Here is a 25,025-nt window from a genome sequence, read left to right as displayed (position 1 = left end):
ACAATAAGAAAATAATTTTCGTTATGTTAATAAATAATTGAGTACCTAATAAATTATTTGTATCCATTTTAAAAGACAAACCTTTACTTGCTGCTTGAAGACTCCTAGCCATACTTGTCTTTCCCTTCCTTGATGTTGACGACCCAATATCGATAACACATGGTCCTATTCATTGTCATCAATAAATTAATAATTAGTGAATCATGTTTCTTTATACCAATCTTTTAACTAATTTTGTGTTTGTACTATTTGACAAACCTTTATTGGTTGGTTTTCCTGACCAAGAACTCTACGGGTTTGCGTCTTTGATGTGGAAGAACCAATATCGACAACACAACCTCTTTTAGCCGTTTCAATAGTGTCACGAACACTACCGTTTCGCTTGATGTAGTCGAACCGATTTCAATAACACATCTTCCTGCTAGTGTTCATTCAAACAAACATTATAATCAATTTTGTTGGCACTAAACGAATTTAAAAGCAAGGTACCAAACTTAGCATACAACATTAAATGTGTGGCCACATTTTAAATGACACGTGGCTATAATATTTATTTTTTTATTTATTACCTTGCTGCAACAAAAGGTAAAAAATTTAGATCACTCCAACACAACTAAGTTAATTATTATAAACACACAAATTGAACTACAGGGTGGCTACACATTTTGCAATCAACACAAAACCTTGAGTTTACCAAATTACTATCACAAATCAACTTTATGAAAAGCAACACAACTGTTTAACGGAAATATACTTCCCTAATTTCAACATTAACATCACCCACATAACTATTTAAACAACACCAATAATATACACACATTTCTTAAAACAACACAAAAAAATTGACACTCAAAACCACGCTAATTCAGATCCTCAACAACAAAAGAACATCAACATAATTTTTAAAAAACACACATAATTTGAACAATGCAAACACTTTTTCCATACCAACACCATTGTTACGAACATCAGCACACAACAAATTAATACACAATTTCAACTTCCCATACAACATCATCGTCAAAACATGCGGTTAAACAAGCAAATTGTCACGCCCCGACTAGCACAATGCGGAAGCGTAAAACGGGAATATAACAGACACCTCTGGTATCAACACATTGTTTATAAAGAAACATTACAAGCTAATCTACAATATATTACATTTCTTTGTTCTATCATTGTTTTACAGTCTAGGTGGTACAAACAAAACTAGTTCGTTAACTAAACGTTCTTACTACTAACACCCTTGCCTCTATTCACATAGCATCAACCGCACACCTTGGGCAAATAACAGATCACCAAATCATTCCAATCTAGGTAGGCAGTTTAAAACAGGTCAACTACTAGAGTTGGTGAGTTTCACGAGTTTCAAGAAAACAGTAATGAGTATTCACAAGTCAACACTTGTAATCATGAAATAAGTATGTACGTATGTAAATGATGTATGTGATGTAATTATGCTAAGCTACAGTGAAGTCTGGACTGTTCGTGCTGCGTGCCTTCATTTCCCACGCTCAATCAACCACTGTGGCCCATTTCCGCCCACAACATGCCCCAGTAGCTATGTCTAACACTACATAGTTGGTTCGTAAAAAAATATGGACATGTGCAAACGGGATAATGTCTCAGCAACCGTGCTGGCCCCGCCTGGGTTTGTCAAACCAATAGTACTATTCACAAGCCACCGGCTCGAAGTTAATCACTGTGATCGTGGGGACTTTCGTGTGTTAGCACTTAGATAATTCACATCATCACATGTTTCAGACAAGTATATAGATATAAGCAAACAGTTTAAAAGTGGGGTCATGAAACTCACGGTTTAGTAGATATTCAGTACTGTATCAGCTCGTGGTTTGTTCGGTCTGCTATCAGTAGTCCCTATAATCAATATTATAATAATATTAATATTTTAATATTATTATAATCTCAATACTAAACTGGGCTGTATAACTAATCTGGGTGTAGCTGGAACGCCAGAAAGTGGCAATAGGCTTAGGTTGTGATGTTGTTCAATGTCTAATACTTAAAACTGAACTTGGCTCAGATTCCCGTTTTCCCAGCTGGGCCAAGTTGTTCGTTTATACATTCAGAAAACAGTTATGAGAAAATAAGCTTGGGTAAATGTATTGGTTAACAAAATGATTAAGTTATAAAGAAAGATCACCTATTAGGGTCCCGGAGTAGCCACGGGGCCCGTTTCCGTTTATTCAGTTTGATTTGAGAAGAAACGCACACAATCCACCCGGATTGTCCAGGTTTCTCATAGAAAAGTTCATTTTCACTTAATTAGTCCAAAAATATGATTTTTGATCATTCTTGGTGTTTTGATATTCCAGCAGATTCGTTAGTCGCAAACTTGCCGGTTTTTATAAAAACTGAATTTGTTTAATATTCAAATTAGCATAATTAATTAACCGTTAATCATTAAATTAAGAAAATTTAACCACTTATCAATTAAAATATGTAGATTTTTATAAAAATATTTCTGGAATTTATTTACTGATTTATTAATTTATAAAAATTCATTTTATCATCTATATTTCGCCTGAAAATCGTCCGTTTACCCCAAACAATTTTCAAAAATTCCACAAAAATTCATGAATGCTCAAATCATGTCCCAAATCAACCTGTATCAATTTCAAAATGTAAAAAGTTCACACGATATATTTTTTGGCCCAAATTCGACTATAAAAATTCACACGAACGCATATAAACAAAATACCTTTAAAATTCTCCAAATGATCCCAAAATTCATACGTGATCAAAATACATCAATTATGAGTTCCCAGAAAATTTTCATAATTTGTGAAGTATTTTAGCTATTTTTCCCAAATAATCGTCCCAATTCGGTAATAAATTCGCCAAATATTCTCGGATGGTCGAAAAATTACCAAATTTGAACAGGGACTCATTGACATGGTCCCTGATGTCCCTGAAAAATTTCAAGTCCTAAAAATATGTACATCACAACCTTAACCTAAATAGCCCGTAAGCGAGTGTTTCGGCATTACCTTAGCGGGTTTGGCTCGTTTCCGACTTTTTAATCAAGTTTTCAGGTTCTTGTGCTTCTAAGAAAGCTAGGTACAAGTCCTATATCACAAACCAAGCAATTTTTCATCAACATAACAGCCCTTAACTTAGGGTTTCGGCTAGTGCACAAAAACGAACTTTTGAACCGTAAAAACGCCGTTTCAACCCTTTAATCCGTGTTTATGGCCAAAAAAACTATCAAAACAGGTTCCTTATCATGTTTGTGATAAAAACATGTTTATGGACCATTTTTAGGACTTTTACACGGTTAGGAATGATTTTTAGTAACCAAGACATGTTTTTATGGTATTAAACGAGTTTAAACAAGTATAAAAGCTACTTATTTGAGCTCCTTACCTTAGGGTTTGAAGGTTTTCTGGAAACTCAGGTTTAGAGCTGCTTGGACCTCAATTTTTATCAACTAAAATGAATAAACAAGCTTCCAAAATAAGTTTTATAAAAGAATGGGGGTGGGGGTGGGCTGCGGCCGGGATTCCTTATGGGCCCCCTTTGGGCTGTTTTGGCCCAATATTCTGATTTCTCAAGCCCAAATATGAAAAGCCCGGTACAAATTTAGTTCGGGTTCGGTTTTTGGCGCGAAAAACTTATCGGGTGCGTTAAACAGCGCGAAAACAAGTGCTTTTCGGCTAGTTTTGTGTAAAATTATAAAAACATACTATATGTTTGTAAAAATCAAAAATATTTTCACGGATCGCTTAAAACATTTCAAGTAAGTGTTTGGTAAGTCTTTTTCGGCTTAACGGATGATACAATGCTTGGTTTGTAACTATCTTTCGCGTTTAAATCTATAGCGGGTAGTTAAACGAACATATTGTCGTTTAACTTGTTTGCTATCAAACTAAGACCATATTTCTAATATTTTAGCTTGTATAGATCGTATATCACTTATAGATGGCCCCCCGAGATATCTGGGTCATAACCCGACCCGTACGGTTAATCGTTCGTTTGTTACGCAAAAGGCGTTTATTTGCTTAATCGGTAAATACGTACTGATGTGTACCTTGTTTTGGCTCAAATGTTACACAAATTGATTAAATTAAAACAACATAAACGACAAATTTATATGCACACTCTACAATTTTGTTCAAAACCATCACCGTCTCAACAAAATCACTCTACAATTTTAGGGTTTTTTTCGAATTAAATACAATCAGCACTTAATTATGACACTTACGGGTGGAATTTTTGTGGATTGCCTTCGAATCCTTCATCTTTATGGTCACTGGGGAGTTCGAACTAGTTTTTGAAGAGTATTAGGAGGTTTAAAGAACCTGCCTGGTTTTGTGGGTTTATTATTATTTTTTTTAAATCTCTTTACAATTTTACCCTTGGAAGCAACGTTTTGTTAATAGAAATCAAGATTGTTTAGTTGGCACAATCTAATCCATTAAATTTAAAATTAAATGGTCCAAATTGTTCTTACGTTTCTCACATAAAAAAATGTTTTTTTATGGTATCCGCCCTAGTTAGTTACATTGGAATTCAAGTACGATGTAACCAATCACATATTTTTATTTTGATTTAGTTAAAGCCACTACACCAAACAACAAAGTAAATTATGGTTTAGTAAAGATTTCCTATAATTTAGTTATGTTAAAACCACTACACAATCATAACTAATTGGTTTTGGTATTAAGCAAACAAAATTTGTAGTATCGGCATCCATACCAACATTCAGAATCAAATCATGAACAAAAATGTCATAAGAGAAGTATTTTATAGCCAAAATTTGATGGCATTCCAAAATCTGATCAGACATAACCATCATAACAAGTTCAACTGGCAAACAAAGTATTAAAACCACCATTTTTACAATAGATTGTAAGCAAATGTAACCAAAGACACCATGAATCTAGAACTCTTGTGAAGCAGAACCAATATCCCCTTTACCCTTGGCAGCCTTCTGTGGGAGTAAAGTCTGATGAATGTTGGGTAAAACACCACCGTTTGCAATCGTAACTGATCCCAACAACCTGCTGCTGAGTTCTTCGTCATTCCTCACCGCCAACTGTATATGCCTTGGAACAATTCTGGTTTTCTTGTTATCCCTCGCAGCATTTCCTGCCAGCTCCAAAACCTAATTCCAATATATCACCACAAAATTGTAAAATTTAACTGGGTTCACAATCACAAAAGAAAAACCAAATTTAAAATGCAATCTGTACCAAACTTAGATCAATTTTCAGATACACAATCGCATATAAACTCACAATCACAAAAACAATCAAATTCACAGAACCAATAAAATTTGTACCAGTCTTTAAATCCACCATCGCAAAATCAATAAAACTTATACCAATTTTCATATTCACATCTCAAAAACAACAAAATTGAATCAATTCTGAAACTCACAATCTCAGAACCGATGGCATTGAATTGATTGAACTGAATTCATAATCGAATAATCCAGATAAAAATAGAACTGATTAAACCAAAACCCACAAAACTAAATTCATAACCAAAGAACGAAACAAAATTTACCCAATTAAACCAAACCCACACCCACAAAAATATTTGCAAAACGTAAACATTGTAATAATAAACCCCTTAACAAACAACGAATCACCTCCGCGGCAAGGTATTCAAGAACAGCAGACAGGTAAACCGGAGCTCCGGCGCCGACACGCTCGGCGTACTTGCCGGCTTTCAGAAACCTGGCAATCCGGCCGACGGGGAACTGAAGATCGAGAGACAGATTTCGTGGCCTTTGATTTGCCCCTGCCTCCTTTCTTCGAATCAGAATCTGCCATTTTGTTCGAATGAGACGGATCTGATGATAAACCCTAGTCTGATATGAACGAGAGTGTAAGAAAGTACGAATTTATAGTGAAAGCCCTCCGTTTTTAGTGGTTGAATAGAGCGAACCTGGATCGCCAGCCTGGCATCATTGTTTTATTATTTCTTTTATTATTATTATTATTATTTGGTCTCCCTCTCGTTTTATCTTTTTGGCGGGAGATTACTGGCTTTGTGCTTAGAAAGTTTTTGGTTGAAAGGGCATTTTGTACGTAAAAAGGTTTTTAATGAGTGTTTGCTCATCGATTCTAATTTTATTATCAACTTTTCATATGAGTATTACAGAAAACAATAATAGTAATAATAATAATAAAGAGTTAAGTGGCCAACATTGTTTTGTAGAAATCAACCATCTGGGTGGCTTTTTACATATCATCCTCGTTGTTTGAAATTTTTTATAATTGGAACCAGTCGTTAATTAATGTCACTTAGTTTTGTTAAAATCATTGGCAAACCTGTCTTTTCGCCAAAATATCCCAACCCGACCACCGCCCCCACCAAAAAAAACAGCAATAAACAACCCTAAACACGTCGCCGATTCATATTCGGTTCAAATAATTTTGATCGTCTTCTTCATCCACCAATTATGCTCATCCTAATAGTTAATTGCTTGCTTAATCAGCGTTTACCCAGACACTACGGCTTTCACAGGTATGAACGGGATTGATTTTTCATTTTTGTTTACTTCGGCTCAGTTTGGATATGGTTAATGGTTTGCTTAATCAACTATGCTTACTAATCATGATCATCCTATTCGTCAATTATTCATTGCAGCTGCACTGTGGATCGATATCTCCGGGACCCACCTCAATTTGGGTATGATGGTGTTGGTGAAGACCTGGCCTAACAGGATCTTCACGATTAGGTTTTAATGCAGGAGGTCAATATCAATTAAAGTATAATTAGGTTTGTTATGATATATTATTAGTTGACCTGCAATGGTGTTTTCTTATGAACTAAAAGGTAGGTGTTTTAGTAGTATATAATCAACTTCAACTATTGTGTAACATATGTTTAGTTATATTAATGAAAAGAGTAAAATGCAATGGTGACTTGATCTTTATAAGTGCAATATTGACATTATCTTTATGTGGGCAGTGTATCAGTGTTTAAGTTTAGTAGTTAACTAGTAATTTAGTCCGGCGCAACGGCGAATTGGTAGAGCCAGGTGGTTGTTAAACCCCAAAATTGAGGCAATAAGTCGACATGAGTTTGGTCTGTTTTGATTACGTGCGTTATTGTACTGGAACTAATACCAATATAAAACAAAAAGGTTATAAAAACTAAGATTGACCAATGGGGTTGCGTCGGTCATTAAAACTCGAGCGTTGGTAAAACACGACAGTTGTCGATCCCGATCATTGGTAAAACACGCATTGAGGTGGCAAATCGACGTGAATTTGGTATAATAATGTCACTCGTATAGCGTATAGCTTACGGTACGAAAAATAATGACGTTTATTTAACCAGCAAAACTCGGACGTTGTGGCAACGAATTGAGTCGAATTCGATGGGTATCAGATAGGTTCGTTACGATATCATAAATAAACCTAGATAATAGTTTCAACAAATTAACATATTTAAATTAAAACAATTAAAAAACAAAAAATCGATTGGAGTTCTCCACGTACAAAAAAAATTAAACATTAAGATCCATGTAACCAAAAAAATAGGCATTAAGAATTATGCCTTTAATTGTGTCTCGAACTTCCACACTTTTCTCCACATTTCTCTACTTTTCTTCAAAGCACTAACAAATTGGCAACAACCAACACACCAAAGAATCACAATTGTTTATAGATCAAAATATTTACCTAAAAACAAACAAAACAAATAAAATATTCCAAAAAATCTTTTGTGGCACCAAACTTCGAAATTATACTCTATATAAATAATGAGTGTATATGTGTATGTGTGTGTATATCTTTAGTAGTTAATGAGTGTGCATGTGTGTGTGCGCGCATCTGTATATGTCACAACCCCCGACCCCTATACCCCGGGAGGGGAGCCGTAAACTTTGAGTGGTGGTATCGGTGTTTATTAAAATAATTTGCAGCGGAATATTTCATCAAAACCGTAGTTAGGAAAAGTGACCAGAGTTATAAAAACACCATAATTTTTCTTTCATAAACTGGGATTAAAAACCCATTTTTATACAAACATAGGTTTTATAAGGATAAACCCTAATTTACAAGACACGTTTCTTTATTCTGGTGAGAAGCCACTTATTTAAGCTGGAAGCCCGTAGGCATTATTCCTTTGTCTCTAACAAGTCACCTAAAACATGTTTAAAAATATTTGATCAGCAGAAAATGCTGGTGAGTACAATCATTTATAAATGGCACATTTTACAGTTACATCATTAAGATGTTTTTACATCTCCCTGCTTACAAATTACCGAAAGGTACTTGCCACTCGACCGTATCTGTGACTGTGGTCATATTACTTATTGGCTAACACTTGTCCAATAAGTAACGTGTAATAGCCCAGTATGCAAGCCTCGTATACAAAACCCCACAATACCAGTAGTAACCATCTCGTAAGTCTACAGAGACTTAATCACTGTAATGTAGTTTAAATCCTTTGAAAATATATTTGAAAATATTTGGACTATCTGTCATGAGTTTAGTGGGTTTAGAAAAGCATCATGACAGTTTTGAAAAATCAATTGTCTCACGTAAATGTGAGTTGTGTAAAAACTCGAATGTCTCACATTGCAAGTTTATATTTAACAAGCCTTCTGGTGTTAAGCACCTAGATTAAACACAATGTAGTATATCTATATTAGTAAAAACCCATAATTATAACGATAATCACGAGACATGAAACTTTACACGATGCATAATGTCATACCTTGGTTAGGTAGAGCTTTTGGATTCTTGTATAAATTCCTTTCGATCGGAGAGGTACCGTTACAACTACTCGGTATAATACTAGAAAATTTTAGAGAGAGAACAGAAATTTTGGACGAGTTGTGAAGTCCAGATTTCCTCCCTATTTGTACTTGAAATTGAGCATCTTCGCGTCGCGCGAAGCTGATGTAGGGTTGTCGAGTCAGCCCTAGCTATGCCACATGGCACGACACGTGTCAGGTAACGTGTCACCGTTGCGTAACTTCCACATCGCAACTTCACGTCGCGCGAAGAATCTTAAGCATACTCCTTTGCGTCGCATGAAGGAGCAAAAATACTAAGGCGTCCCTTAAGCGGCGATGCGAGCGTGCGAAGTGCAAAGTGCGCCATCGAAGCGCCACATTGCGCCCATCGCACTTCGCCACATTTCTCATCAGCATTGTTATTTCCTTCTATTGCTTATTTCTAAACGTTTTTCACTTCATCAATTAAATTGATTTGAAGTTCTAATCTTAAAGATCATACTCTTTTAGGTTTCTCATGTTCTTTTATGCTTAATGCATCAGCTACTACATTAACCTTACCTTCACGATACTGGATTTCACAATCATAGTCGCTAAGAATTTCCATCCAACGTCTTTGCTTCATGTTGAGCTCCTTTTGCCCAAATATATACTTTAAACTTTTTATGATCTGTGAATACAGTAAACTTGCCACCATACAAATAATGTCTCCAGATCTTTAGGGCAAAAATTATTGCTCCCAATTCTAAATCATGTGTTGTGTAATTCTCTTCATGCTTATTCAATTGTCTGGATGCATAGGCAATAACTTTTTCACGTTGCATTAATACACATCCTAATCCTGATTTAGAAGCATCACAACATACTGTGAAATCTTCGGTTCCTTCTGGCAATGCAAGTATTGGGGCATTTGTTAACTTTTGCTTTAAGGTTACAAAAGCTTCTTCTTGCTTGGGTCCCTATTCAAATTTAACATTTTTCCATGTTAACTTTGTTAACACAACTGCTATTCGGGAAAAAACTTGAATAAAGCGTCTATAATATCCTGCTAATCCTAAGAAATTTTGAATTTCCATAGGAGTTTTAAGGAATTTCCAATTTAATGATCGCTTCTCTTTTGACAGGGTCCACATGAATACCTTCATGATTAATCAAGTGACCTAGAAATCGCACTTCTTGCAACCAAAACTCACACTTTGAGAATTTAGCATAAAGCTTCTCTTTCCTCAATAGTGCCAAAAGTGTATGAAGATGTTTAACATGATCATCACTAGTTTTGGAATAAATAAGTATATCATCTATAAAAACGATTACAAATTTATCCAGATACGTTTTACATATTCGATTCATCATATCCATGAATGCAGCTGGTGCATTGGTTAAACCGAACGGCATAACTGTAAACTCGTAGTGACCATATCTTGTCCTAAAAACAGTTTTAGGAATGTCTTCTTCGTTCACCTTTAATTGATGGTATCCTGAGCGTAAATCGATCTTTGAAAAATATCGAGCTCCTTGAAGTTGATCAAATAGATCATCAATTCTCGGTAAGAGATACCGATTCTTAATTGTGACCTTATTTAATTCCCTATAATCGATACACATACGCATTGACCCATCTTTCTTTTTAAAAAACAGCATTGCTCCCCAGGGTGATGAGCTTGGTTGTATGAAACCTTTTTCTAGAAAATCGTCTAATTGCCTTTTCAATTCTAACATTTCTGTTGGCACTAAGCGATATGGCGCTTTAGCGATTGGTGTTGTTTCTGGGATTACATGAATTCTGAATTCTACTTCACGATCAGGTGGTTATCCCGGTAAATCTTCTGGAAAAATATCAAAATATTTTGATTCTACCGGAATTCTTTTAGCTCATTTCCTCTGGCGCTAATGATTACAGAAATCATATATACTACGCCTTGCTTTCTTAAGTAATTTTCCGCGTTCATTACCGATATAAACTTCGTAGGTCTAGGAACTTTGTGTGACATTTGAGCCAAAACAAGGTACACCTCAGTACGTATTTATCGATTAAGCAAATAAATGCTTTTTGCGCAACAAACGAACGATTAACCGAACGGGTCGGGTTATGACCCAGATATCCTGGGGGGGGCTATCTATAAGTGATATACGTTTAATATTAGCTAAAATATTAGTAATATGGCCTTAGTTCGATAGCAAACAAGTTAAACGAAAACATGCTCGTTTAACTACCCGCTATAGATTTAAACGCGAAAGATAGTTACAAACCAAGCATTGTATCATCCGTTAAGCCGAAAAAGACTTACCAAACACTTATTTGAAATGTTTTAAGCGATCCGTGAAAATATTTTCGATTTTTACAAACATATAGTATGTTTTTATAATTTTACACAAAACTAGCCGAAAAACACTCGTTTTCGCGTTGTTTGACGCACCCGATAAGTTTTTCGCATCAAAAACCTAACCCGATATAAATTTGGACTTGGGTTTTCAGATTTGTGCTTGGAGATTCAGATTATTGGGCCAAAATGGGTCCAAAATGGGCCCATGAAGCTTCCGATCGCAACCTACCCCACCCCCCCCCCATTATTTTTATAAAAACTTGTTATGTAAGCCTAGTTTATTCATTCCATTTAACCAAAATCTCAATTCCAAGCAGCTTCAATCTAATTTTCCAGAAAATCTTCAAAACCTAAGGTAAACAACTTAAATAAGCAACTTTTATACTTGTTTAACCTTGATTAATACCATAAAAACATGTCTTAATTGCTAAAAATCATTCCTAACCATGTAAAAATCCTAAAAATGGTCCATAAACATGTTTTGATCATACACATGGTAAGGAACCTGTTTTGATAGTTTTTTTGGCCATAAACACGGATTAAAGGGTTGAAACGGCATTTTTACGGTTCAAAAGTTCGTTTTTATACCCTAGCCGAAATCCTAAGTTAAAGGGCTTTTCTATTGATGAAACTTGCTTGGTTTGTGATATAGGACTTGTATCTAGCCTAAATAGGAGCACAAGAACTTGAAAAGTTGATTTGAAAGGCAGAAACGAACCAAAACCGCTAAGGTAATGCCGAAACACTCGCTTAAAGGCTGTTTAGGTTAAATTTGTGATGTTCATATTTTTAGGCGTTGAAATTTTGCAGGGACATCAGGGAGCATGTCATTGAGTCCCTGTTCAAATTTGGTAATTTTTCGACCATCCGAAAATATTTGGCGAATTTATTACCTAATTGGGACGTTTAATGAGGAAAAATAGTTAAAATGCCTCAAAAATTATGAAATTTTTCTGGGAACCCAGATTTAATGAATTTTGATCACATATGAATTTTGGGATCATTTGGATAAGTCTAAGGGTGTTTTGTGCATATGCGTTCGTGTGAATTTTTATAGCCGAATTTGTGCCGAAAGAATATTGCACGAGATTTTTACATTTTGGAATTGATACAAGTTTTTTGGGACATAATTTGAGTATTCAGGAATTTTTTTGGAATTTTTGGAAATTTTTGGGATAAACGGACGATTTTTAGGCGAAATATAGCCGATAAAATGAATTTTTATAAATTAATAAATCAGTAAATAATTCCAAAATATTTTTATTAAAATCTACATATTTTAATTGATTATTGGCTAAATTTTCATAATTTAATGATTAACAGTTAATTAATTATGCTAATTTGAAAATTAAACAAATTCAGTTATTATAAAAACCGGCAAGTTCGCGACTAACGAACCTGCGGGAATATCTAAACACCGAGAGTGATCAAAAATCATATTTTTGGATTAATTAAGTAAAAACAAACTTTTCTATGAGAAACCTGGACAATCCGGATAGATTGTGCGCGTTTCTTCTTAAATTAAACTGAATAATCGGAAACGGGCCCCGTAGCTAATCCGGGACCCCAGTATGTGATCCTTCTTTATAACTTAATCATTTTATTAACCAATGCATTTACCCAAGCTTATTTCCCCATAACTGTTTTCTGAATGCGTAAACGAACAACTTGGCCCAACTGGAAAAACGGGAATCTGAGCCAAGTTCGGTTTTAAGTATTAGACACTGAACAATATCACAATCTAAGCCTATTGCCACTTTCTGGGCGTCCCAGCTATATCCAGATTAGTTGTACAGCCCAGTTTAGTATTGAGATTATAATAATATTAAAATATTAGTATTATTATAATATTGATTATAGGAAACCGTGATTACAAGTTACACAAACCTCGAACCGACGTACTACTGATTATCTACTAAACAGTGAGTTTCATGACCCCACTTCTAAACTGTTTTACAAACTTTTGGGGTGAATAGTATGTTTGATTACATATACATATCTGAAACATTTATTGATGTTAATTATCTAAGTGCTAACACACGAAAGTCCCCACTAACACAGTGATTAACTTCGAGCCAGTGGCTTGTGAATAGTACTATTGGTTTGACAAACCCAAACGGAGCCGGCATGTGTTGCTGAGACTTTACCCCGTTTGCACATGGCCATAATTATACAACACGCTATGTAGTGTTAGACATAGCTACTTGGGGTATATTGTGGGCGGAAAGGGGGCCACGGTCGTTGATTGGGCGTGGGAAATGGATGCACGCAGCACAAATAGTAAAGGCTTCACTGTAGCTTAGCATAATTACATCATTTACATGCATACATACTTATATCATGATTACAAGTGTTAACTTGTGAATACTCATAACTGTTTTCTTGAAACTCGTGAAACTCACCAACTCTAGTAGTTGACCCGTTTTAAACTGCTTTTTCAGGTATACCTAAATCGGAATGATTTGGTGATCTGTTACTTGCCCAAGGTGTGTGGTTGATGCTATGTGAATAGAAGCAAGGGTGCTAGTAGTAAGATCGTATAGTTAACGAACTAGTTTTGTTTGTATCACCTAGACTGTAAAACAATGATAGAACAATGAAATGTAATACAACGTAAATTAGTTTGTAATGTTTCTTTATAAACAATGTTGTTGATAACAGAGGTGTCTGTTACATTCCCGTTTTACGCTTCCACATTGTGCTAGTCGGGGTGTGACACTTTGTCTCCTTGAATTGTAATAATTTCTCCTGTTGGCGTATGAATCTCAACAGAGTTTACATAGGATTCGAGCATGATTGGCTGCTAGCCAGTCCATTCCTAATATAACATCGAATCCGACCAAATTCATTGGAAGCAAATTTGCTTTAAACTTATGACCTAATAAATTTATACTCTCTCCTTGAAGTACTTCGTGAATATAAATGTAATTCCCGTCAGCTGTTTATACTTTGCAAACTTGATTAAGTTTAGTTAATAGTTGATTTAGGGCTTGACAAAAATTCTTGTTTATGAAACTTTGATTTTCTCCAGAATCAAACAATACTTTAGCGTAAACGTCATTAATAAGAAACGTACCCGCAATGACGTCCGGAATCATTACTGCCTCTTGTGTGGTAAGCTGAAAAGCTCGTGTATTCCTTTTAGGTCCATCTGTATTTTTAGCTTTGTTGTCAGGCATTCTGGACGGATGTGGCCAGGTTCTCCGCAGTTATAGCACGAGTTTCTTTTCTTGTACACTCTTCATCTGTATGACCAGCCATCTTGCAATAGTTGCAGAATTTAGTCTTTTTAAAAGCGCATCTCCCTGAATGCCTCTTTCTACAAACTATACAGAAAGGTTGAGCATAGGATTGCACTGTTCCTTTCTTTCGAAATTCTTGAGAAATTTTCTAGGCTAAATCCTTCTTTTTGTTCTCTTCCTGAGTGCGGATTAATCCGTCCGTCATGGTATTGGCTGGTTCAACTGCTTCCTCAATAGTCGGAGGTCTAGCCGATCTTACCAGATCACGGATTTCACTTACTAATCCCCAAATATAATGAGATATTAGTACCGTTTCCGGCGAAGCCAAAGCCGGTACCATTCTTGTATATTTAAAGAATTTTGTCGTATATTCACGACATTCAACACCTTCAATTTTGTGGTTCAAGAACATAGCAGCAATCTTTTCTCGTTCATGTGGAGGACAAAAGTTCCTTTCTACTACTTCTTTGAATTCTCCCCAGGTCATAATGTAAACTATGTTGCTTCCTTTTGCCTGGAGTTCTGTATTCCACCATTCTAATGCTTCATTAATAAAGATATTGGAAGCATATAATATCTTATCTTCTTCAGCACGTTTACTGATTCTTATAACAGCTTCTGTCTTTTCTAACTAACGTAGTGCTGAAATGGCTCCTTCATTTCCAGAAAATTTGGTTGGCTTACAAGCCAAGAAATCCTTGTAAGTACAACCATTAGGTTTTAACTTTTTAGGTAGTTTATTTTTATTTCCTCCATTCACACTGTTACTAGCTTCAGTGCCAGACTTTCGTTTGATGCTTTCGGTCTTATCTCTAATGACAGTTACTGGTTGTCTAATAGCTGCAACAATTTGTGGGATTGCGTCAATAATTCTCTGAGCTATCATATTGTCAATAACATTCATATTCAGAGCATTTTCTTGATTGGAATTTTCATGATTATTTTCACAGTTGTTAACAGAAACTTCATTGACATCTGAATTCCAAACAAGAAAGGAATATTAATATTTTAATTAAATAATAAAATAAGCAAGATATTTATAACACATAAGCACAGAACATGTTAACACAAAGGCACAGAACATGTCAAAATCGTCGAGCTTTGCGACATTTACTCTTATATATATATATATATATATATATATATATATCCACACATATGCATCATTATATTCTACATCTAATCTATATATGCATCACTATATTTTTATACATACAAACCATTTTTTTTTACAAAAAAGAAATTACGATAATAAACATATATATATATATATATTATATATAGAGTTCTCTATCATAAAAATCTCCAAATCATGCTATCCCCGATATCTGTCAGTCGGTTTGGCGGTTTCAACAAGCTCTTCCCCGTAATGACGGAGCTATGTTGTCATCTCTGGTGTCATTGTGGGGTAGTTGGCAGTTTCAGGCTGGAATGGTGCATATGGATTGGTTGTCATCATGTGAAATTGCCAGTCGTTTGTCCACCATTCTTCAAACTAAGATTGGTTTATGAGGTCATCAGGGGGGGAGTGGGTTTTCTTGGGCTGATATAGCAGGGTTGGTTGAGGTTCCTGCCTCCATGTTATTAACTACAGGTTGGAAGAATTCACATTGGTCAAGGCATAGGCCTAGCCTTTCTTCCATGGTGAGGTGAGCAATGGGTTGTGTTTGAGGGGGTTGTGGTACTGGAGTTATGACTTTTCTTCTTTGTTTTCTCATTCCCCTTCTCCAATCCATATACCTTTTTCTTCTTTTTTGTTTTGGTTGAGTGGAGGTTGACGACTAAGCAGTAAACACCATTGGTTTATTTGGTTTTTCTTCAGTTGCTGGGTTTACTGTCTACATATCTTCCGTATTGACTGATATATTCTTAAAAACCTCTATAAGCTCACTCATGCTGTTAAGCAAAAACAATAAAACAACGAACTCCAAAAGAAAATTCATATATATATATATATAGTTTAGATTTTATTCATAGAGTTAACACATAGGTTAATACATTTATTTCCTAACACTTAATTAGGTATTGTTAAAATACCTACATTGCTTAAACCAGTGGCTCTGATACCACTTCAGTTGTCACAACCCCTGACCCCTATACCCTGGGTGGGGAGCCGTGAACTTTGAGTGGTGGTATCGGTGTTTATTAAAATAATTTGCAGCGGAATATTTCATCAGAACCGTAGTTAGGAAAAGTGAACAGAGTTATAAAAACACCATAATTTTTCTTTCATAAACTGGGATTAAAAACCCATTTTTATACAAACATAGGTTTTATAAGGATAAACCCTAATTTACAAGACACGTTTCTTTATTCTGGTGAGAAGCCACTTATTTAAACTGGAAGCCCGTAGGCATTATTCATTTGTCTCTAACAAGTCACCTAAAACATGTTTAAAAATATTTGATCAGCAGAAAATGCTGGTGAGTACATTCATTTATAAATGACACATTTTACAGTTACATCATTAAGATGTTTTTACATCTCCCTGCTTACAAATTACCGATAGGTACTTGCCACTCGACCGTATCTATAACCGTGGTCATATTACTTATTGGCTAACACTTGTCCAATAAGTAACGTGTAATAACCCAGTATGCAAGCCTTGTATACAAAACCCCACAATACCAGTAGTAACCATCCCGTAAGTCTACAAAGACTTAATGATTGTAATGTAGTTTAAATCCTTTGAAAATATTTGGACTATCTATCATGAGTTTAGTGGGTTTAGAAAAGCATCATGACAGTTTTGAAAAATTAATTGTCTCACGCAAATGTGAGTTGTGAAAAACTCGAATTTCTCACCTTGCAAGTTTATATTTAACAAGCCTTCTGGTGTTAAGCACCTATATTAAACAAAATGTAGTATATCTATATTAGTATAAACCCATAATTATAACGATAATCACGAGACATGAAACTTTACACGATGGCATAATGTCATACCTTGGTTAGGTAGAGCTTTTGAATTCGTGTATAAATTCCTTTCGATCGGAGAGGTACCGTTACAACTACTCGGTATAATACTAGAAAATTTTGGAGAGATAACAGAAATTTTGGACGAGTTGTGAAGTGCGCCAGCGATGCGAGCGTGCGAAGTGCGCCATCAAAGCGACACATTGCGCCCATCGCACTTCGCCCGTGCGCGTGCGCGTACGCGTGCACTCCACTTGGACTACTGAGTTCGATTTGCACACAAGAATATTATCATGTAAGCTCTCTTTCTTATAAAGAGCATACAAGTTTTGTAATCTAGCGATGTGGGACAAGAATTAGGAATCCTATTTATAACATGGTGGAAGCTTTCCATTTTCTTTCCTCCACTAATGTGGGATGAAATTTTACTTCCTTTACATTTCTCCATTCTTCCTTTGTTTTATTTCTTCTCTTTTTCCTTCTTATTTCTTCTTTTAAATATTTTATTTCTTTTTGGATTGTTTTATGCTTTGTTATAGTATATATAGGTAATTAAGTGAAATTTACTTAATGTAATCGAAGGTAATTCAGGTAATTAATATGTACCTATGAATGTGTGTGTGTACGCATGTGTGCGTGTATCTGTATGTGTATCTATATGTGTGTATGTGCGCATCTCTCTCTCTCTCTCTCTCTTTATGTGTCTGTGTCTCTTTTTGTGTGTATGCGTAACAACTCGGCTTAAGCGAAAACGTTCGAGTGTGACATACAGATTGTTCAAAACACATGTGACACTATTAGGTGACAATATTATCATTAATTTATTAATACTTCAAATACACAAGTTCAAACCAAGAAGTACAGTCAATAAAAGAAAACCAAATGTTAGTACATGAAATGTGACAAGTGCTGGGAGTTGAACCGGCGAGTCACTTTGTCTTTGTATAAGATGCATGCATATAAAGAATGAGATCAAGACTAACAAATGGCATGCACATAACGAATGAGGAAAGGCTTATGTCTTGCGAATGGAAGAATAAAGTAACGAATGTGTGCATGTGTATGATTAACGAATGGAGAGCTTATGAAGGATTCATTCGTTAGTACGTGCATGCATGAATATGGCAAATAGATCAAAGGAAACGAATGGGAAGCTAAGGATAACGAATGGGAGTGATTTCAATGGAAATCATTAGTAACGAATGAGGCTGATCAGTTCACGAATGTCCCATCTATATACATAGTTCAAAGTTAGTTTTAGTTAGTGACAAGTTAGTTACAACCGTTCATTCTTACGAAATTTCTAACGAGCTTCAACGAGTTTTTACATCTTGTGTACATGCTCGGTTGTTTTCGTTCATCGATTAGTACCGAAACGCACCAAAACAAACACCATGTGTTTCGGTTTCGTAGATTAATATCGAGTTCATCGATCCTCGTCGGGGAAAAAAAGTGGTATCAGAGCTATCGGTGCTCTATTCTACGTCTAATCGCTAAAATTCGTGTGAAATCGATGTTTATAACGTGTTCAATTTTGATTCTGAAGTGTTCGTGTTCATCGGTTTGAATTTTGGTTGATTCGGATCAAAATCGGTTGATGTTCAACGTATATGATTGTTTAGGATTCTTATATGAGTGATTTCGAGTCTGAATTTGTGATCGATTTGAATTCCGGTGATGTTGTTGACGATTCCGGCATGATTTCCGGCTTAATACGGTTTTCCGGCGAGTATAGCCGTTTTTTCCGGTCACTCTAACTAACTTTTCCGACGAGTAAACTAATTTGTCCTGCCACCATATTCTTTATCTTATAATCAGATTGCATGTGAATTGATTTGTGTATGTGATAATCATATCCATTTGTCAAACAGTGAAAATGATTATGGCGTTGAATGATGACGACATTTACACCATTGTTGTGAGCTTCGTTATAATCAGATTGTTGACGTCATGGACGCCATAGCTTTGAGCTTTGTTTAACCTGTTATACGTACAAGTTGATCTTGATTTCAATTTGAGTTTTCTGTGAAATCTGATTAGATTTCATCACAACAAGCTGTTCCGGCGATTAAACGAGTATTCTGGTGTTTTTAGTTCGAGATAAAGTTCGGGCCGGTTTTGTTATTTTTGGAATTTTATGTTCGAGGGAGTTTGGTAATTCACGGAGAAAAAGAATTTTAACGAGTAAAAGTTCGAATTTGTTTGGTGTGTGGTGTTCGAGGGTAATATTGGATTATCCTTGTCCATTTTCATGCCAAGGATATTTTGGACAATTAGTAATAAGAGGGTTTAAGTGTTTACAAGAAATCAAAGTTTTAAGCAAGTAAACATCGAAGCTCGGTTCAGATTTGGCTTAACCGCATTGTTTTTGCATTCAAAAGTGCTGAAACAAGCTGAAAACCTGCTGAAACTGCTTAAAATGCGCTATTTAACGTGCTGTTTGCTGTTAAAACGAACTTAAAACCTCCTGTTTTATTGTTGTTACATGCTGAAACAGGCCAAAAACGAGATGAAACGAACATGAACTTGCTGAAAATTGCTGAAACTTGCTAAATTGTGCTAAAACGAGCTGTTTATGGCGCTGAATTTGCTGATAAACGAGCAGAAATTCACTGTTTTGTTACTAAAGTGCTAAAAACACACTGAAGTTGCTGTTTAACATGCTGAACTTACTGAAAACGTGCTGAAACGCGCCATTTTGGTGCTAAAATTTGCTGAACTACTGTTAACAAGCTGCGGTTTGTTGTTGGAGTGATAATTTTTGAGTTCAGAATTTTTTTAGAGCTTAGCAAATGTCTTTTAATCAAACATTTCAACGAATTAAAGTTTGATTCTATCAAAGAGGTCATTACAAGTTCTATAAAGGAAAATTTTTCGGTCTTCGTTTCAGTGCTCAGCTCGCGTATTCGTTAAATTTCAGAGATGACGACTTATTATTATTCAGTTGTTGCAAAAATCGGTCGTGCAAGTCAGTTTATCTCCTAATGGGATTGAAGTTCTGAAGCTTACAAACATTGATGATCTCCTGGATTGGAAAGTTCATTTTGAAAAATATATCGGTTTGGTTGATAAAGATTTGTTGATACCGATAAAAGAAAGGGATTATTATCTTCCGACGTTGGATAAATTGCCAAAGCGAGTTTCAAAACCTTATTATTGTGAACAAGCTGAGTATGAGCGTGAGCAGAAGGCATTTGCTATAATTAAATCGGCATTATCATTTAATATATTATATGCACTCAATGAATTCACAGGAGAATTCAAAAAATGTACTTCATATGAGATATGAATTTCTCTTGATCGACAATATGCTTTCGTTTATAAAAATCTTGAGCCCATGTTTGATGCATTCAAGCACTTGCCTGATGAAATTCTAGTGGTGATGATTGAGAGATTTTTGGATCTATTGAAGGCATTTGATGAAAACACAACTCGCGCATCAGATGAAAAGATTAAAGAGAGATTGTTTGACATTCTTTATTGTCAAGATTTAGGAGTTATTCTTAGAAAGATTGTTTCAACATTATCATCAGAATCTTCTCAGACATCAGCGGTGACTAATGAGTTTTCATCAGTGGAATCTTTTGATTTTGAAGTTGATGAAGAATGGTTAATGGATTTGAAGAAAGCTCATGTTGATGATGACTGGTCTGTGCTTGCTCATGATATATCCAAGACCACTTCATCAATGAATGTTAATGATGATCCAAATGCGATGGAGATTATCATGCCTACCCTGGTGATTCTTCCTGATAATCTTTATGAATCTTCTTATCCTGTGCCAACGTCACCTGAGGTAAATTCTAAACCTCTGATTCGTTCGCTTGTGAAATTTGTGCTAATAATTTAAATTCATCTGTTGTTGATAAAACTTAGAAAAACATAAGGCAAAGGTTAAGAATGCTTGAAACTAAACACGAACACTAATATCCTTGAGTAAAATAGCAAAAACGAAGGAGAAATTGAGTGTGTGATGAGGGTGACAACTGAGAGGTAGTGTTTCAGTAACTTTTTAGGGTTTGGAGGTGTGGTTTGTTTAAATAACCAGAGATACAACTTGAAGAACAAGAAATTGACTCGTTAAGGAAACCGAATAATATATTGATGATAAAATCGGGTCTAATGATCTCAAAAATCTTGATGGTAACACAAGGAATGAATCTAGACACTCCATAATATTAGATTAGTTAACCTGTAGCTTAATTTTCATGATTTAGGGTAGTTTAGGGAAAGAATTAGTATTAAACGAGAATCTAACACAATTTTGGCTAAACAGACCGCACTTCACGCCGCGTGAAGGATCTAAGGTCCTTCCTTCATGCCACGCAAAGGGTGAGTTTCCATCAGCGTTTGATTTTTGAAAGTTTTAGTCCCTGAAGTTCCAAAAATGCATTTTAAGCCATTTTAAACGACTTTAAGAGTTTATAAGGACTATTTGGCATAATTAAAAGTAATGGAATTATAAAATAAGTTAAATACAAGTTTTAAAAAGTTCAAAAGATCCAAATTATATTCTCAAATAAGTTTAAACAAATACGAAAAATCCGAGATGTTACAATACGCTACATGAATGCCATCAAGGAAAAGAAGGTTGTCAGACAGTTTCACGAAAGCATACCCAAAACAATGAAGGAAGCCTTCGAGAGAAATGAAGCTTACCTCCAGGAAAAAGAAGCTTTGGATAACCAAGAAACATGGAAGCGGGACCATGGAAACAGGAGGAAGTTCCTCATAAGGAAAGAAGCCTCGTTTCCAGCCCTTTGTTGAGCAGCATCCACCAAAACACTATGAGCATAGAAGGTCATGCAACCGAAGCTACCTTCTTAAAAACAGAAACCTTAAAAGAAGGAGAAGTTGATCTTCATTGTTCTGACCAAAAATCCAAGTGAAGTCTTGGAAACTGAGGAGGTTAAGCATAATTTCCGGCCTCTTCGTCCCCTATCTCTACCGACTAGTAAACATGATGCGGGAAATTTTTGCGCTTTCCACAATGATACCGCCATCCCGCCAATGACTGCTTCCAGTTGAAGAAACACATCGAAGAAGCCGTCCAAAGTGGTGAGTTACTTCACCTACTAAATGATCTAAAAGATGGCAAAGGAGGTGGGAAAAGGGTGGTTGGGGTATACGTAGTTCGAATTTTCAACAAAAGGTAGCGAACACTTTCCCAGAACCAACAACGTATTTCCCTCCTAGCAATCCTTATAACAAAATCATAAAACCTGTCATTATAGAAGCTGAATTAGATGGCTCATTCATAGACAGAGGGCACATGGATTGTGGGGCGACAACGGAGGTAATGCATGAAAGGTTCTTTCTACAAATCCCCCAAGAGATCAAGAGACAACTCCTACACACAAACTATTCTCTAAAGAGCTTCATCGGGGAAATGGTAACTCCACTAGCGAATCTTACCTTAGATATCCATTTAAGATATGGAGATCTTTCCAGAGTCGAGAAGCTCACCATCACGGTCGTTAAGTATCCTTGCTTACCATAATGTACTCATCGGAAGGACTGTAATTGCCACCTTCAATGCAGTGGTTTCTACAGCTTACGATATGCTGAAGCTTCGCACCGTGGGAGGCATAGCCACCATAGTACAAACACCAAAATCTCTACTCATAGCCGCCAAAGAAGAGTCTTGGGAGCTAGATGAAGACATGGAAGATAGCCCTGTCTAGAAGATAAGTATAAACCTGTCTTACCTTGAATAAACTATCAAAGTCAAAGTAAGCTTCATTATCAAATGATGAGCAAGTTTATAACTTTACTACGAGAAAGTAAAGATACTTTTGTATGGTGTCCAAATGATATGATAGGGGTTCCAAGGGAATTTACCAAACATTCCTTGAACATTTCACTTACTTAAACCATTCTCTTAGAAGAAAAGAAGCTTGGCAGCCGAAAGAGGCCTAGTTGCTTATGTTGGTCGACAATACATTCTCTGAGCAAATCTGAAGAAACATGGAAGCTTATGTTGATGACCTGGTCATAAAAAGCAAAAATGAAGAAGCAATGCTCAACGACATCGAAGAGAAATTCCAAAACCTCAGAAGACATGAAGCTTAATCCAATAAAATGTTCATTTGGTTTAGAAGAAGCTAAGTTCCCGGAATCCCGGGCCACATGATTGATAAGCAAAACATGAAGGCTACTTCTAGTAAGGTACAAGTTGTCCCTGGCATGCACTCGCCAAAAACAAAGAAATAGATCTAAAGCCTCAATGGTAAGATTGCTACTCTTAAACGATTCCTTTAAAATCAGCAAAAAAAAATAAATCATTATTTTTCTTCAAAACTGTTGAGTCGAATATTTACAAAGGAAGATTGGAATCTTCTCAACCTCCTCGAAGAAACGGCTAAGTATGGACTTCGAGCAAGCTTGGACGTTCGAGCATGGTGTCACTACCTCGAGCATGATGTCTTATGGCTATAAGAATATCTTCTGGAATTTCTTCTAAGTGTTGAAGGCTTGGAGCAAGCTACACTTCATCAAGCAAGAATGTTCTTTATCGAGTATGGATTTCCAATCGAGTAAACAACTTGATCTATCCAGCTTACACCAAGTGTTCCGAGCATATTGGTGGGTCGAGCATGGATACAATAAAGAAAGATCTCAAATGTTCTAAGTATAGACTTCGAGCATGGTTCAGTCCCAAGTAAGCTTCACACCCGAGTATGCTGAAGGTTGTTCACAATAAGTTACAAGGCAGGATTGAAGAGATCTAGAAGAACATGCTTTCTCATAGGACTTATTCGAGCAAAGCAAGGATATGTCAAGAAGATTGAAGTCTGCTGAAGGAGAATATTTTCTACTGAAAATATTCTAAGTAAAGTCTGCTCGAAGACTTGTATCGAGCATGCTATGCATATCAAGTCTACTCGACAAGGATATATCATACTCGAAGACGTGTTTACACTTGTATTTATTTATGTAATCATTAGGGTTTCTAGAAGAAATGTCTGAGCCTATAAATAGAGTCCTAGGTTTACAATTTAAGGATGGACCTTTTGCTGAATACCAGGGCACAATCACCTGAGCAAATATTCTCTTTGTGTAACCTTGTACAGCCGCCGCAGTCATGAAACTCTAGACATTCCTTGCATTAAATCACTGTTCCATTAACGATCATTTAATATAGTGAATCTTTGTCTTGTGTGTGTTTTACTGATTATCTATTGTCATTCAAACCTTTATTCCCAACCCTTGAATATACTGATTCCGCCGGGATATTCAAGTGGAAGTTCATAGATCTAGTGTGGTCTTGTCAACCTATAAAGGTTTTGCACTAGGTCCGGTCCTGACAAAAACTTTGAAAAATTGCAATTATAAGAAAGACTTCCAATAGACTAGTGAGGTAGAAGATGTCTTACTAGCCTTGAAGAAGCACCTAGCTTCCCTGCCTGCTCTAGCAGCTCCTCAAGCAGGAGAAACAATAATCATTTACCTGTCTATAGGGTGAGAAGCTATCAACTCAGTGTTTATCGTCAAGTGTAACAAAGTCCAAATTCCAGTATATTTAATCAGTAGTGCACTAATTGAAGATGAGATTAACTACACACCCATTGAGAAGCTTGTTAGGTTGTATTTTTGGTTTATGCTTGTAGTTTTTGGTTTTGGGTTGTTTTGGGCTTTTACATGTAAACCGAGATCTGTTGATCTCGGTGGGCTTTTAGTTGGTTTGGGCTTAGTTGGTAGAATATATATAGAATATATGTTAACGGTTTAGGGTGGTTCGTTCATTGTTATTATTTTCTACCCGTATAAGTTGTTAAGGGCTTAAGCACCCGACGTATAATATACGCGTGTTTTGAAGCT

The 25,025-nt window shown here is 35.8% G+C and overlaps 1 pseudogene across 1 annotated transcript; it reads right to left on the bottom strand.

Annotated features, from left to right (window-relative positions):
* Positions 1–4,903: 4,903 nt before the first annotated feature.
* On the bottom strand, positions 4,904–5,827 carry LOC143583104 (putative histone H2AXb; annotated as a pseudogene). Its single transcript, XR_013144099.1, has 2 exons — positions 5,618–5,827; positions 4,904–5,128 (listed from the first exon to the last, which is right to left on the bottom strand). The product of XR_013144099.1 is annotated as a putative histone H2AXb (transcript).
* Between the last annotated feature and the right edge of the window lie 19,198 nt (positions 5,828–25,025).

This window comes from Bidens hawaiensis, unplaced genomic scaffold, assembly GCF_021521415.1.
Source record: "Bidens hawaiensis isolate Kalapana, Puna unplaced genomic scaffold, B.hawaiensis_p1.1 tig00032126_1, whole genome shotgun sequence".
Taxonomy (NCBI): domain Eukaryota; kingdom Viridiplantae; phylum Streptophyta; class Magnoliopsida; order Asterales; family Asteraceae; genus Bidens; species Bidens hawaiensis.
The sequence above is the reverse complement of the archived record's forward strand: the minus strand, read 5'-3'. Positions and strand labels throughout refer to the sequence as shown.